The 11,271-nt window shown below is 39.6% G+C and overlaps 1 protein-coding gene across 3 annotated transcripts in view; it reads right to left on the reverse strand.

The window, feature by feature from the left end:
* LOC137235799 (axin-like) overlaps positions 1 to 10,156 on the reverse strand; it is a 647,628-nt gene extending 637,472 nt beyond the window's left edge. For 2 of the 3 annotated variants that reach the window (XM_067758632.1, XM_067758630.1), the window contains exon 1: positions 10,140 to 10,156. The gene's annotated coding sequence lies outside the window, so the exon portion shown is untranslated. The remainder of the gene's footprint in view (positions 1 to 10,139) is intronic. The other variant, XM_067758631.1, reaches the window with a different exon arrangement.
* Positions 10,157 to 11,271: the final 1,115 nt, after the last annotated feature.

Consider the following 11,271-nt stretch of genomic DNA (forward strand, 5'->3'; position numbering starts at 1 on the left):
ATTGTACAAACGCATTCTAGAGTCACCCCTGGTCCACCTTTATGCCGATATCTCGAAAAAGCGACCACCTATACAACTACCACCACTCCCTTTTAAATCCCTCATTAATACCTTTAATTTGATACCCATATCGTACAAACACATTCTAGAGTCACCTCTGGTCCACCTTTATGGCGATATCTCGAAAAGGCGTCCACCTATAGAACTAAGCTCCACGCCCTTTTAGAACCTTCATTAATACCTTTAATTTCATACCCATATCGTACAAACACATTCTAGAGTCACCCCTGGTCCACCTTTATGGCGATATCTCGAAAAGGCGTCCACCTGTAGAACTAAACCCCACGCCCTTTTGAAGTACTCATTAACACCTTTCCTTTGATACCCATATTGTACAAACGCATTCTAGAGTCACCCCTGGTCCACCTTTATGGCGATATCTCGAAAAGGCGTCCACCTGTAGAAGTAAGGCCCACTCCTTTTTAAAATGTTCATTAACCCCTTTCATTTGATACCCATATCGTACAAACAAATTCTAGGGTCCCCCCTGGTCCACCTTTATGGCGATATCCCTAAATGGTGTCCACCTATAGAACTATGGCCCACTCCCTCTTAAAATACTCTTTAATACCTTTCATTTGATACACATGTCATACAAACACATTCCAGGGTTACCCTCAGTTCATTTTCCTACATGGTTATTCTCCCTTATGTTGCCACCATAGCTCTCAACTGAGTATGTAATGTTCGGTTACACCCGAACTTAACCTTCCTTACTTGTTTTTGTTGGTTTCGATCCCCACGCCTGTCCTCATTTTAAATACAAATACATAAAAGAGTTATGCTTTAACAAAAGTATTTTGTGAAGTATTTGGAATGCTGTTTTAAGCAGTATTTAAAGGGTAATTTCGAGTAATATTTTAGGCGATGAAGTAATAATTTTCCGGATACCAAAAACACTTTGAAGAATATACACTCTTGATAGTCGCGAAAATATCCAGGAAACCGCGGAGAGTATATTTCTGATATTCCAGGACTTTCTCTTTGTTCATGATCACCCTATGCAGTTCAATACCTACCGACTTGCCTTGGGTTAAGCATTAGAATAATGCATCACTAAAATTCGAGGTTACTTTCGTAAAAGTACGTATTAGACAGGACGTAAAAAAAGTTGTAAAAGTGCGTCACTAAATTTTAAACATTTTGAGAGGGTTTCGGAAAAACTTTTTTATTTTATTGATCCTTCGAAATACAACCGAATTGGTTTTTTTTATTGTATCTTGGTTATTTGACATCCGATTTTTTAAATTGATGCGTCGTTATTTTGGTCTCAGAAACCTGCTTATTTGCTTTTAATGACCTTTCGAGCTATGAAATCGGTTTCACTTGATTAGGTCAGTTAATTGGGTTTCATCTCCCTTAAAATATCGTGTTGATGACGTTGTAGCTTTTGAACCATTTATCTAAGTCAGTAAGCTTAGAAGTTAAAGCACTTTTAATGTTATTTATAGCTAATCAATCTGACTCTTATTACATGTTATCCAGTATGTGCGTATTAAAAACATCTTTTTTTGACGTATACTCTTACTTTATGAAACTAGAAAGCTATCTTCACCATAAAATAGTTGGGATAAATATTAACGTCGTGGTGTGGTGGAAGCGTGCACAACCTACCACACCGACGGTCCTGGTTCAAGTCCCGGGTAAAGCAATATGAAAAAGTATATAAGGTTAGGTTGAACTGGCCGGTCAATAAAGACTGAATGTGTTCAAAGTGTTACCACAAATTGTTTGACTACCAAACGGAGGAACCCCAATCAGGTGTCAGGACTTATGTTATAGAATAGCTCAGTTCTCTTGGAAAATACTAAACATTTTAAGCACCTAGCTTAATTGCTGCCTCGAGATCTGGCAACTATGCCGCCACTAATATCCGTAGCCTTGACGGGTGTTGCACCCTCCTTTGCCAACTCATCGGCCTTTGAGTTACCTTCTATCTGAGCGAAGTTTTTCTTAAGCTTCTTTGCATTCCAGAACACTTCTTGATGAAGTTCTGTGTGAGATTATTGCCTTAATGACTATTGCCTTATAATATATATATTGACGCGGCTGTAGCTTAAGCACGCTTCCTATAGAATTTCTGCTGCAGTAATCTGTCAGCCTGGAGGATCTACTTTCTTCTGGATCGACACAGTAAACAGCAGATCCGACCCCTTCTATTAATTTGAACCATCCGTATACAAGTGTATGGTATGTTCTGCCATTAGTTGGTGCACCCTGGCATCAAGATCTCCTTCGGAGCCCAGGCACGGGACCATATATTCCGTTTGCCCCATATTAGATTGGCGCTATGCTGCTATGGCAATAAGGCCTGCACTCACGCTGCCCCAAGGCTTTAACAATTGCTAACGCGATGTTTTTGGCCATTAGGTCTGCAGGCGGAATGTTTAGAAATAAATGTAATGCTGCTGAATATAAGCCGACGATATACTATATCATTATACAAACTTGCATTTGCGGCTTACCAAACAGTGAACGACACTTTCTCATTCTCTTCGTCATCGTATTGTTCTTTGTTGCCGCTTGCATCGGCCAGCAACTACAGCAACTACTTTGCTATTCTTTCAAGTTCCTTATATTTATACAAACAGCGGTAAACTAATGCTTATTATTATCAAATGCATGCAAATATCTATAACATAATAATGATGTAGACGGAAAGTCGATAAAAATGATCTTCATTTCACGAGCTTCACTTTACATCTGATCTACACCCAAATTCGAATGGAGCTTATGCCAATGTTTAAAGAGTTAACAATTTCGAATAACGGTATCCTAATAACTAATTAAAGTTAACTTCTCTCTTAATACTAAATTAAGAGAACATAATACTACTTTTAAAAAAACCTCATATGTGTAGGCTTCTAATACATAAGTCCTCCACCCTTGGATGTTTGCGTCTCTGCAAACGTTATCAGTAAAAATTAAAAATGTTAACGCAGACTTCTTATTTAAGTAAAGAAATGTTAAAAACAATTCGACAATGGTACGATAGTAAAAAAAGCAATTGAATTACATATATTTCAAAACATTGTTAATATTTCAAAATTCTCTTCTTTCTCTAACTAGTGGTTTGATAATTATATTTTCTTTTCAATTGTGATTTATAATATTTCTCATTTTGCTTAGTAGATGAATCCAAAACATAATTTCCTCCCTTAACATAGTTATCAAGCTCTTTATATTTCGGTTAAGCTTTTGCATTTTTTCTGGTTTTAACAATGCTCTCTTGTTGGTCAATGGGTTGATTTCTATTTTCGTTAAGCTTATTTATTCGTTTAGCCTTCTCATCTTGATATTTTTTACATAAGTCTTGAATGTAATCTTTGTCAAAATGTTTAATTATAAAATCGATAGGAGGTTTCCTTGTTGTAGTGTGAATTGTATTATTATAAATATTAAATATTTGAAAAAGCTTCTCATTTAACTCTAAACCTTTCTTCTTTTTATCCACGTTCATTATTCTCAGATGCTCATTTAATGTACCATGCAAACTTTCGATATCGGAATTGCGCTTCCCAAGGCAGTCGGTTCTATGCACCGGAGCGACTCGTGATTGTTCCCGAACAAGGGCTGTCATTTCAGTGTAACCCCATTTAATTTGTTGCGTCTCTCCCACAAATTGTCATCCTCCCAGCAGCTCCTTGCAGCGGGACTGCTCCACATTCTCTTGCTCCGGGAAGGTATCGAACCCAATCCGGGTCCGTCTCCTGCCCCGGTCCTGAGAAATATTTTTGCTGCATCTGCCGGAAAAGAATCTTTTTTGGACGGTCATGCTCTTGTCAGTGTATCTCGTGTAAGGGATGGTTGCATTGGACAGGTTGTGCTGGGCTAGAACCCAAAACCAGACGTCCACGTAACTTCTATAAATCTTTTGTGGCTCCTTGCTGTTCACGCCCAAGGACGTCCCGTAGTCTGCGCCTTAGCGCCCCACTACCCGCTGCTGCTCGCGCCCCACGGCGCCACCAACTCATACGGCTGCTCCCACTCATACCTACAATATCCGTAGTAGAGTCGGGAGCAATGCCGAGCATCAGCCCCTGCCCCATCTTCCCCCCCCCCCCTCGTTTTCAGCAGAAATTGTGTAGGTCAGGGAAACAGACTCTTAGTCCCTACCTCCCTTTGCACGGTTTGCCAGCACAGAATATATCTGTTTGCAACATCCGTCCAATGCAGCTGCTGCCATGGACGGTGCCACTTTCCTAGATGTTCTGGTCTCCGCGACGGCAACACCCCGACAGGTTTCATGCGCCATGTTCCCAGGCCGCATACCCAAATACACCGGGTACCCCAATGCTTACCCAAGGACGTCCAGACCCAGGTCCACAACAGCAGTTGCGTCCTAGCCTTCCAGAACCCAGGGGTAGTCACCCATCACTTACTCCCAGAGTGACGACGTCTCCCCCTATGCACTTCAGAATTCTGCAGTTAAACAGTAATGGATTAACTGGGAAGATCACGGAGATAGACGATTTCATGAAGCGGCACAACATCCGCATTGCTGCGATTCAAGAGACTAAACTCACAGCAAGATCTGCTCTGCAGACCTGTTCTAATGTCCACAGAAAAGATCGCGAGAGCGGAAATGGAGGCGGCCTCGCGTTTATCATGCACCACTCTGTGCAATATCATATATTTGATCCCGACATCGGCCGCAGGGACAGTGTCTTAGAACGTCAAGGCTTATCTGTCCGGACAGGCGATGCAAACCTAGAAATCATCAACATCTAGACCCCTCCTACCACCTGTTGCCCCAGTGGATACCGCCTAATATCAACGCCTTACTCACTGGCAACAATCGCATTATCTTAGGCGATTTCAATGACCATCACTATCTAAGGCATTCAAACTTGCGGGCGAACAGTAGGGGTGAAATGTTGGCGGATCAAATAGAAGAAACGACGTTCTGCACGATAAACGGAGACGCCCTCACACGGATGGTAGGAAGCTGCCACAGTTCGCCGGATATTTCAATCGTGAGCGCAGAACTCGTAAACTACGTTAACTGGCAGCCGATGGTAACATTGGCATCCGACCACCTGCCTCTACTTATTTCGCCCGAGCGTACCCCCGACTTCATCGTCACAGAAAAACGCACTTTCATAAACTTTAAAAAAGGAAGGTTGGACGAATACAAATCCTTTACAGAAAACCGCTTTGCTGCCCTCCCTATCCCGACTGATGCCCGCCAAGGGGAGCGCGCTTTCCGCAAGGTCATTGAATACGCTTCGACTCGTTTCATTCCCGCCGGTAGAATTCCCGAAATTCGGCCCCATTTCCCGGCGGAGGCCGCAATTTTAGCGAGAGAACGTGACCTTATAAGACAGCTCGATCCCGGCGAACCCCAAATAAGGGATATAAACCAACGCATCAGATTGTTTGTGGATGAACACAAGCAGGCGAAATGGGAGGAGCACCTAAGCGGTTGTAACCTCTCTGCCGGTGTAGGTAAACTTTGGTCCACCGTAAAGTCCCTATCGAATCCGTCTAGGCACAATGACAAAGTTTCCATCGCCTTTGGCGATATAGTGCTGTAGGATGCGAAAAAATGCGCGAGCACTTTCTGCCGACAATATATAATGCATTCTACGGTCGACAAAGATAGACGGAGGGCCAACAGACACGCACATAAAACATAAATTCAGCGCGTCACCAATTACCATCACCGCCAAAGAGGTTGAGGATGCCATCGGTCATGCTAAACCATCCAAAGCAGTGGGCCCAGACGGCATAGACATGCCGATGCTTAAAAGCCTAGGGAAAGAGGGTTTCAAATATTTAGCACATGTCTTCAACCTGTCTCTTTCCACCTTTGTCATTCCCGAAAAATGGAAAATGGCCAAGGGACCCCGCTACTAAAGCCGGGGAAACCAGCTACTTCAAAGCAAATTTGCAGCTAGCCTGCCATCAGCATGGCTTCAGAAAACTCAATAGCACCACCACCGCGCTAAATGCCATCAGCACCCAGATAAATTGCGGTTTAAATCAAAACCCCCACCATAGAACAGTACTCGTTGCGCTAGACCTATCAAAAGCTTTTGATACGGTGAACCATGGCACGTTACTGCAAGACCTGGAAGGGTCTACCCTTCCCCTATGTCTTAAAAGGTGAACCGCAAATTATCTGGGTGGTCGGCAGGCATCGGTGCAATTTATAAATGAAACATCAAAACCAAGAAGAATTAACCAAGGGGTGTCACAGGGTGGTGCCCTTCCCCCACTTTTGTTTAATTTCTACATCTCTAAGCTACCTTCGCCACCAGAAGGAGTTACTATCGTTTCCTACGCCGATGACTGCACAATAATGGCCACAGGCCCAGGCCCACAGATCGATGAGCTTTGCAACAGAATAAACGGCTACCTCCCTGATCTCTCCAGTTTTTTCGCCTCGCGAAACCTGGCATTATCACCGACTAAATCGTCCGTGACCTTATTTACAACATGGACGTCGCAAATGTCGACCATTTTGAACACCAACGTCGATGGCACTACGCTACCGACTGTCCTACACCCCAAAATCTTGGGTGTGACGTTTGATCAGGATCTACATTTTGGTGAGCACGCAGCCGCAATTGTATCGAAAATCTAGAGCCGTAATAAAATCCTCAAATCCCTTGCTGACAGTACTTGGGGAAAAGACAAAGAAACGCTCATTACCACATACAAATCAATTGGCCAGCCGATTGCATGCTACGCGTCCCCTATATGGTCGCCAAGCTTACAAACTACCCACTGGAAGGAACTACAGGCCTGCCAAAATACTGCTCTCAGAACCGCCACGGGCTGTCTTCTTATGTCCCCAGAACAACATCTACATAATAAGGCGATAATACTCCCCATCAGGGAGATAAATGAGATGCTAACCAAACAGTTCCTGTTGAATACCCAGAAACCTGGGCATCCCAACAGACATTTGATTGATGAGCCAACACCGCCTAGGGGCTTAAGGAGTCATCTCCGTAAGCATTTTGAGGAAATACGGCACCTGAGAACTCAGACGTATGAAGCAAAAAAAACACAAGCAGGTCCTTGGTGAACTCCACAAACAGCCGTCGGACCTTTATGCCAGGAATTGCCCGGTGAATCCAGTACTCAAAGAACAGTACCCAAAACTTGCGGAAGAGGAACGCATACTCCCCAGGAATACTGTAACAGGTTAAACTTTTACCTATCCAGAATCAACCCCGTCATACAAAATGTATGCCCCGCTTGCAATGTGACCCACATGACATCAACCCTCTCTTTAATTGTAATGTGGAACCAACGCCTCTAACACCCCTTTCATTATGGTCCTCCCCTGTTGAAACAAAAAGTTTCCTTGGACTCCCGTTAGAGGATATTGATGACAATTTGTGATCGGTGGCAACTATTAGGTGGGGCGAAGCACAGCTACAACAACAACAACAGCAACATATCGGAATTGACTGTTTTAAGGTATGGTGTAGTTTTATGAACTTCGATATTATTTTCTTTAAAGAACAAAGCGACAGCACTGTGTAACATACACCTTTCGTTATCAAAAACAATTGTATTCATTCTTCCTAAAAACTGTATACGCTGCCTTAAAGCGTCCATATCGCTATCCAATTCCTATCGTTTAACTTGTGAAAAGTTGCATATTTGGAGAATTTGTCTATTGTGGTTGAAAACATACAATTTCTATTTGGATACCAAATGTCGATGTGCACAATATCATTAAAGTGAGTTGGATTTTTCGTAATTTGGTATGGCATTTTACTGGTTTTCTATCGTGTTTAGCGAGCTGACAAGTTTTGCAATTATTAATTACTATTGTGATCATTTTATAAAGTTTGGGATAAAAATACTGATCTTTTAATTCGTAAAAAACTTCTTGAATTCCTCTGTGATTGTTTCGAATATGTGAGTTTTCAATTAAACTTAAAATCTCGTCGTTGTCTGTAATTTCTACTAACTTAGTAACTAATCTGTATAAAATTAAGCTGCTGTTTTGAAAATTATTAATATAAATATCTTGAAACTTTATGAACAGATTATACACATTATAACCTTTTTCAACAGTATTTTACTTAATATATTTACTAAATCAGAAGACTCGTTAATGACGACAAAAGTATGGCTTTATTTATTAACAGTTTCTGTAAAAATATTTTCTGTATCACCGTAACTAAGATAAAGTTGGTTTTTATAATAATTTACACTTTTTTCCGTAATAAAAATGTATTTAAATTGTCCTCAATACCACTGTGGACAGTTGCATCTGTAGAGCGAATATCTATGTTAGTATCAGCAAAATCAATTTGCTCGTTATTAAAAATATCAACGCTATTGTCGTCGTTTGATTTTCTCAAATACCTGCTTAATGCGTCTGCAACCTTATTATCTTTGCGTTTAATATAGCAAATATCAAAACTCATTTAGAAAAATTTTCCACCTTTGTAGTTTCATATTAGGTTCTCTAATATTATGTAACCATGTCAAAGGCTTGTGGTCTGTTTGTATTAGGAATTTTCGTCCATACAATTATGTCCTAAAATATTTCACAGCCCAAATTACAGCTAGAAGTTCCTTTTCAATGGTTGAATATCGTATTTCATGTTCAGCTAAAGTGCGCGAGGCATAACAAACTGGATGATTTTTCTTACTCAATACAGCAGCTATGGCAAATTAGGACGCATCCGTGGTCAAAATATACTTTTCCGCGAAATCAGGTGGCTGTAAAACTGGATCACTAGTCAATAATTTTTTTAAAGATTCAAATGAGCTTATATAGTCTTTATTTTTAACGTCAATTACTGCATTTTGCTTTAAAAATTTAGTCATCGGTAAGGCTACTTTCGCGAATAAATTTCCGATAATAGCCGGTTATACCTAAAAATTGTTAAATTTCTTTTTCAGTTTGCGGTAATTTCATGGAACTAATTGCCTCATTTTTGGAATGATCGGGTTTGATTCCTTAAACAGAAATGATATGACCTAAGAATTTCGTTGATATTGCAGCAAAATGGCATTTCTCAAACTGTATTTTTAAATTTGATTTGCGTAGCTGATTTAGAACTTTTTGTATAGAGTCGATATGCTCTTGAAATCAAGTAGAAAAGATTAATATATCGTCTAAATATACTACCCAAATCTTATTTATGTATTCCCTCAGTACGTGGTTTGTTAGCCTCTGAAAGGTGGCTGGAAGAGATTTCAACCCAAATGGCATGCGATTGAACTCATGGTGACCATCAGCGGTTGAAAACGCAGTTTTTGCCCTATCATCTGGATGAACTTCAATTTGGTGATACCCTTTCGCGATATCAAATGTACTAAAATAATTAGATTTACCTAATTTATCGAATATGTTTTCCATATTCGGAATAGGAAACCAATCATCTACCGTTTGCTCATTTAGCTTTCGATAATCAATAACGATTCGCCACTTTGGAGTTCCGCTGCTATCGATTTTTTTTGCTACAACCCAAAGAGGCGTACAACTCTATTGCTATTACTATCAACTATTATCTTTTGATTTGTCATATCTTTAATTTGCCTACCGACTTCTGCTCTGTGTATAGCAGGATACTTATAAAGTTTGTTGTATATCGGGACATCTGTTTTTGTGATAATCCTGTGCTTAATCTCGCTTGTGAAGGTCAAATTTTCGCCTTCCTTATAAAAAAGATCAGTGTATTTATTTAAAGCAGATTTTAACATCGCCTTATCTTTCGAATTTAAGTGGTCAGGAAATAAACTATTTAGGGACTTTTCATTTTTTTCTTCCTCACATGTGAAAACCTGTACTAATTCATTATTTACATATTTATCATAAGAAGATTCTTCTTCTTCGTTGAAATAAATTGGCACACTTGCACTGACTGTTAACAACATTCTCTTTTTATAATCAAATATTATGTTAAGATCAAACAGAATATTATTTCCAATTATTATGCCATCAAAGTATGTGTGAAATGGTACTTCCAAGAATTGAACAAAAGTATTTGGTTGATTGAATTCTTTAAATAGTGGTATCCTATCCACGTTCTCATTGTGATGTTGAGTATTATTTATGTATGAATTTTGTGAATTATTTGTGTGTTCAAATGTATACCTACCCATGTTTCTGTTACCATTCACTGATTGCATATTAGAATTATGCGCTCTCCTTGACTGCATAGCAGATTGTGTATTTGGATTTTGTCTCAATTCACGTCCGTTTCCGTTTTCGATTTCGTTTCCTCTGCTTGGATACTCATTCAAATACCTTTTGTCTTGCATGTGTTGTTGGTGTCTGTTACCTTCCAAATTGTTTCGTGCATTTGCTCTGCTTCCGATGTCATTAAAATACCTATTGCTGTCTTGCCTGTGCTGTTGCCCCTTCTGTTATGTTCCATGTTCCTATCTGTGCTTTGTACATTACCTACGTGGTGTATTTTTATACCTTTCATGAAAATGAAATGGTATATTAATTTCGTCACGAAACCCAAAATTGTAAGTCCTTAAAGGAAAATAGATAGACCCACCATTAAGTATACCGAAATAATCAGAATGAAGAGCTGAGTTGATTTAGCCATGTCCGTCTGTCTGTCTGTCCGTCTGTCTGTTTGTATGCAAACTAGTCCCTCAATTTTTGAGATATCTTGATAAAATTTGGTGAGCAGGTGTATTTGGGTGTCCGATTAGACATTTGTTGGAACCGGCCGGATCGGACCACTACAGCATATATCCTCCATACAACCGATTTTTCAGAAAAAAGAGGATTTTTCTAATATCTTACTCAATTTAACAGATTGAAGCTTCAAACTTCACCATATACTTTCGTATATTGCACATATTGTTGCCTGAAAAAATTGATGAGATCGGTCATAGTATATAAATATATTTTCGCAATTTTAGCCCCATTTTAACAGCTAGAAGCTTCAAATTTCACCGAACGCTTACGTATATGGCATATATTGTTGTCTGAAAAAATCATAGAGATCGGTTGTATATATAGTATATATCTCATACAACCGATTGTTCAGATATGAAACTTTTCGCAATTTCTACCCCATTTTAACAGCTATAAGCTTCAAATTTCACCGATTGCTTACGTATATAGTATATATTGTTGTGTCAAAAAATCATAGAGATCGGTGATATATATAATATATATATGATGGTATATATAGTATATATGTAGTATATATATATTTTTTTGCGATTTCGGCCCCATTTTAACAGCTAGAAGCTTCAAATTTCACCAAA

Source organism: Eurosta solidaginis, unplaced genomic scaffold (genome assembly GCF_040869045.1).
Source record: "Eurosta solidaginis isolate ZX-2024a unplaced genomic scaffold, ASM4086904v1 ctg00001082.1, whole genome shotgun sequence".
In the NCBI taxonomy this organism is placed as follows: domain Eukaryota; kingdom Metazoa; phylum Arthropoda; class Insecta; order Diptera; family Tephritidae; genus Eurosta; species Eurosta solidaginis.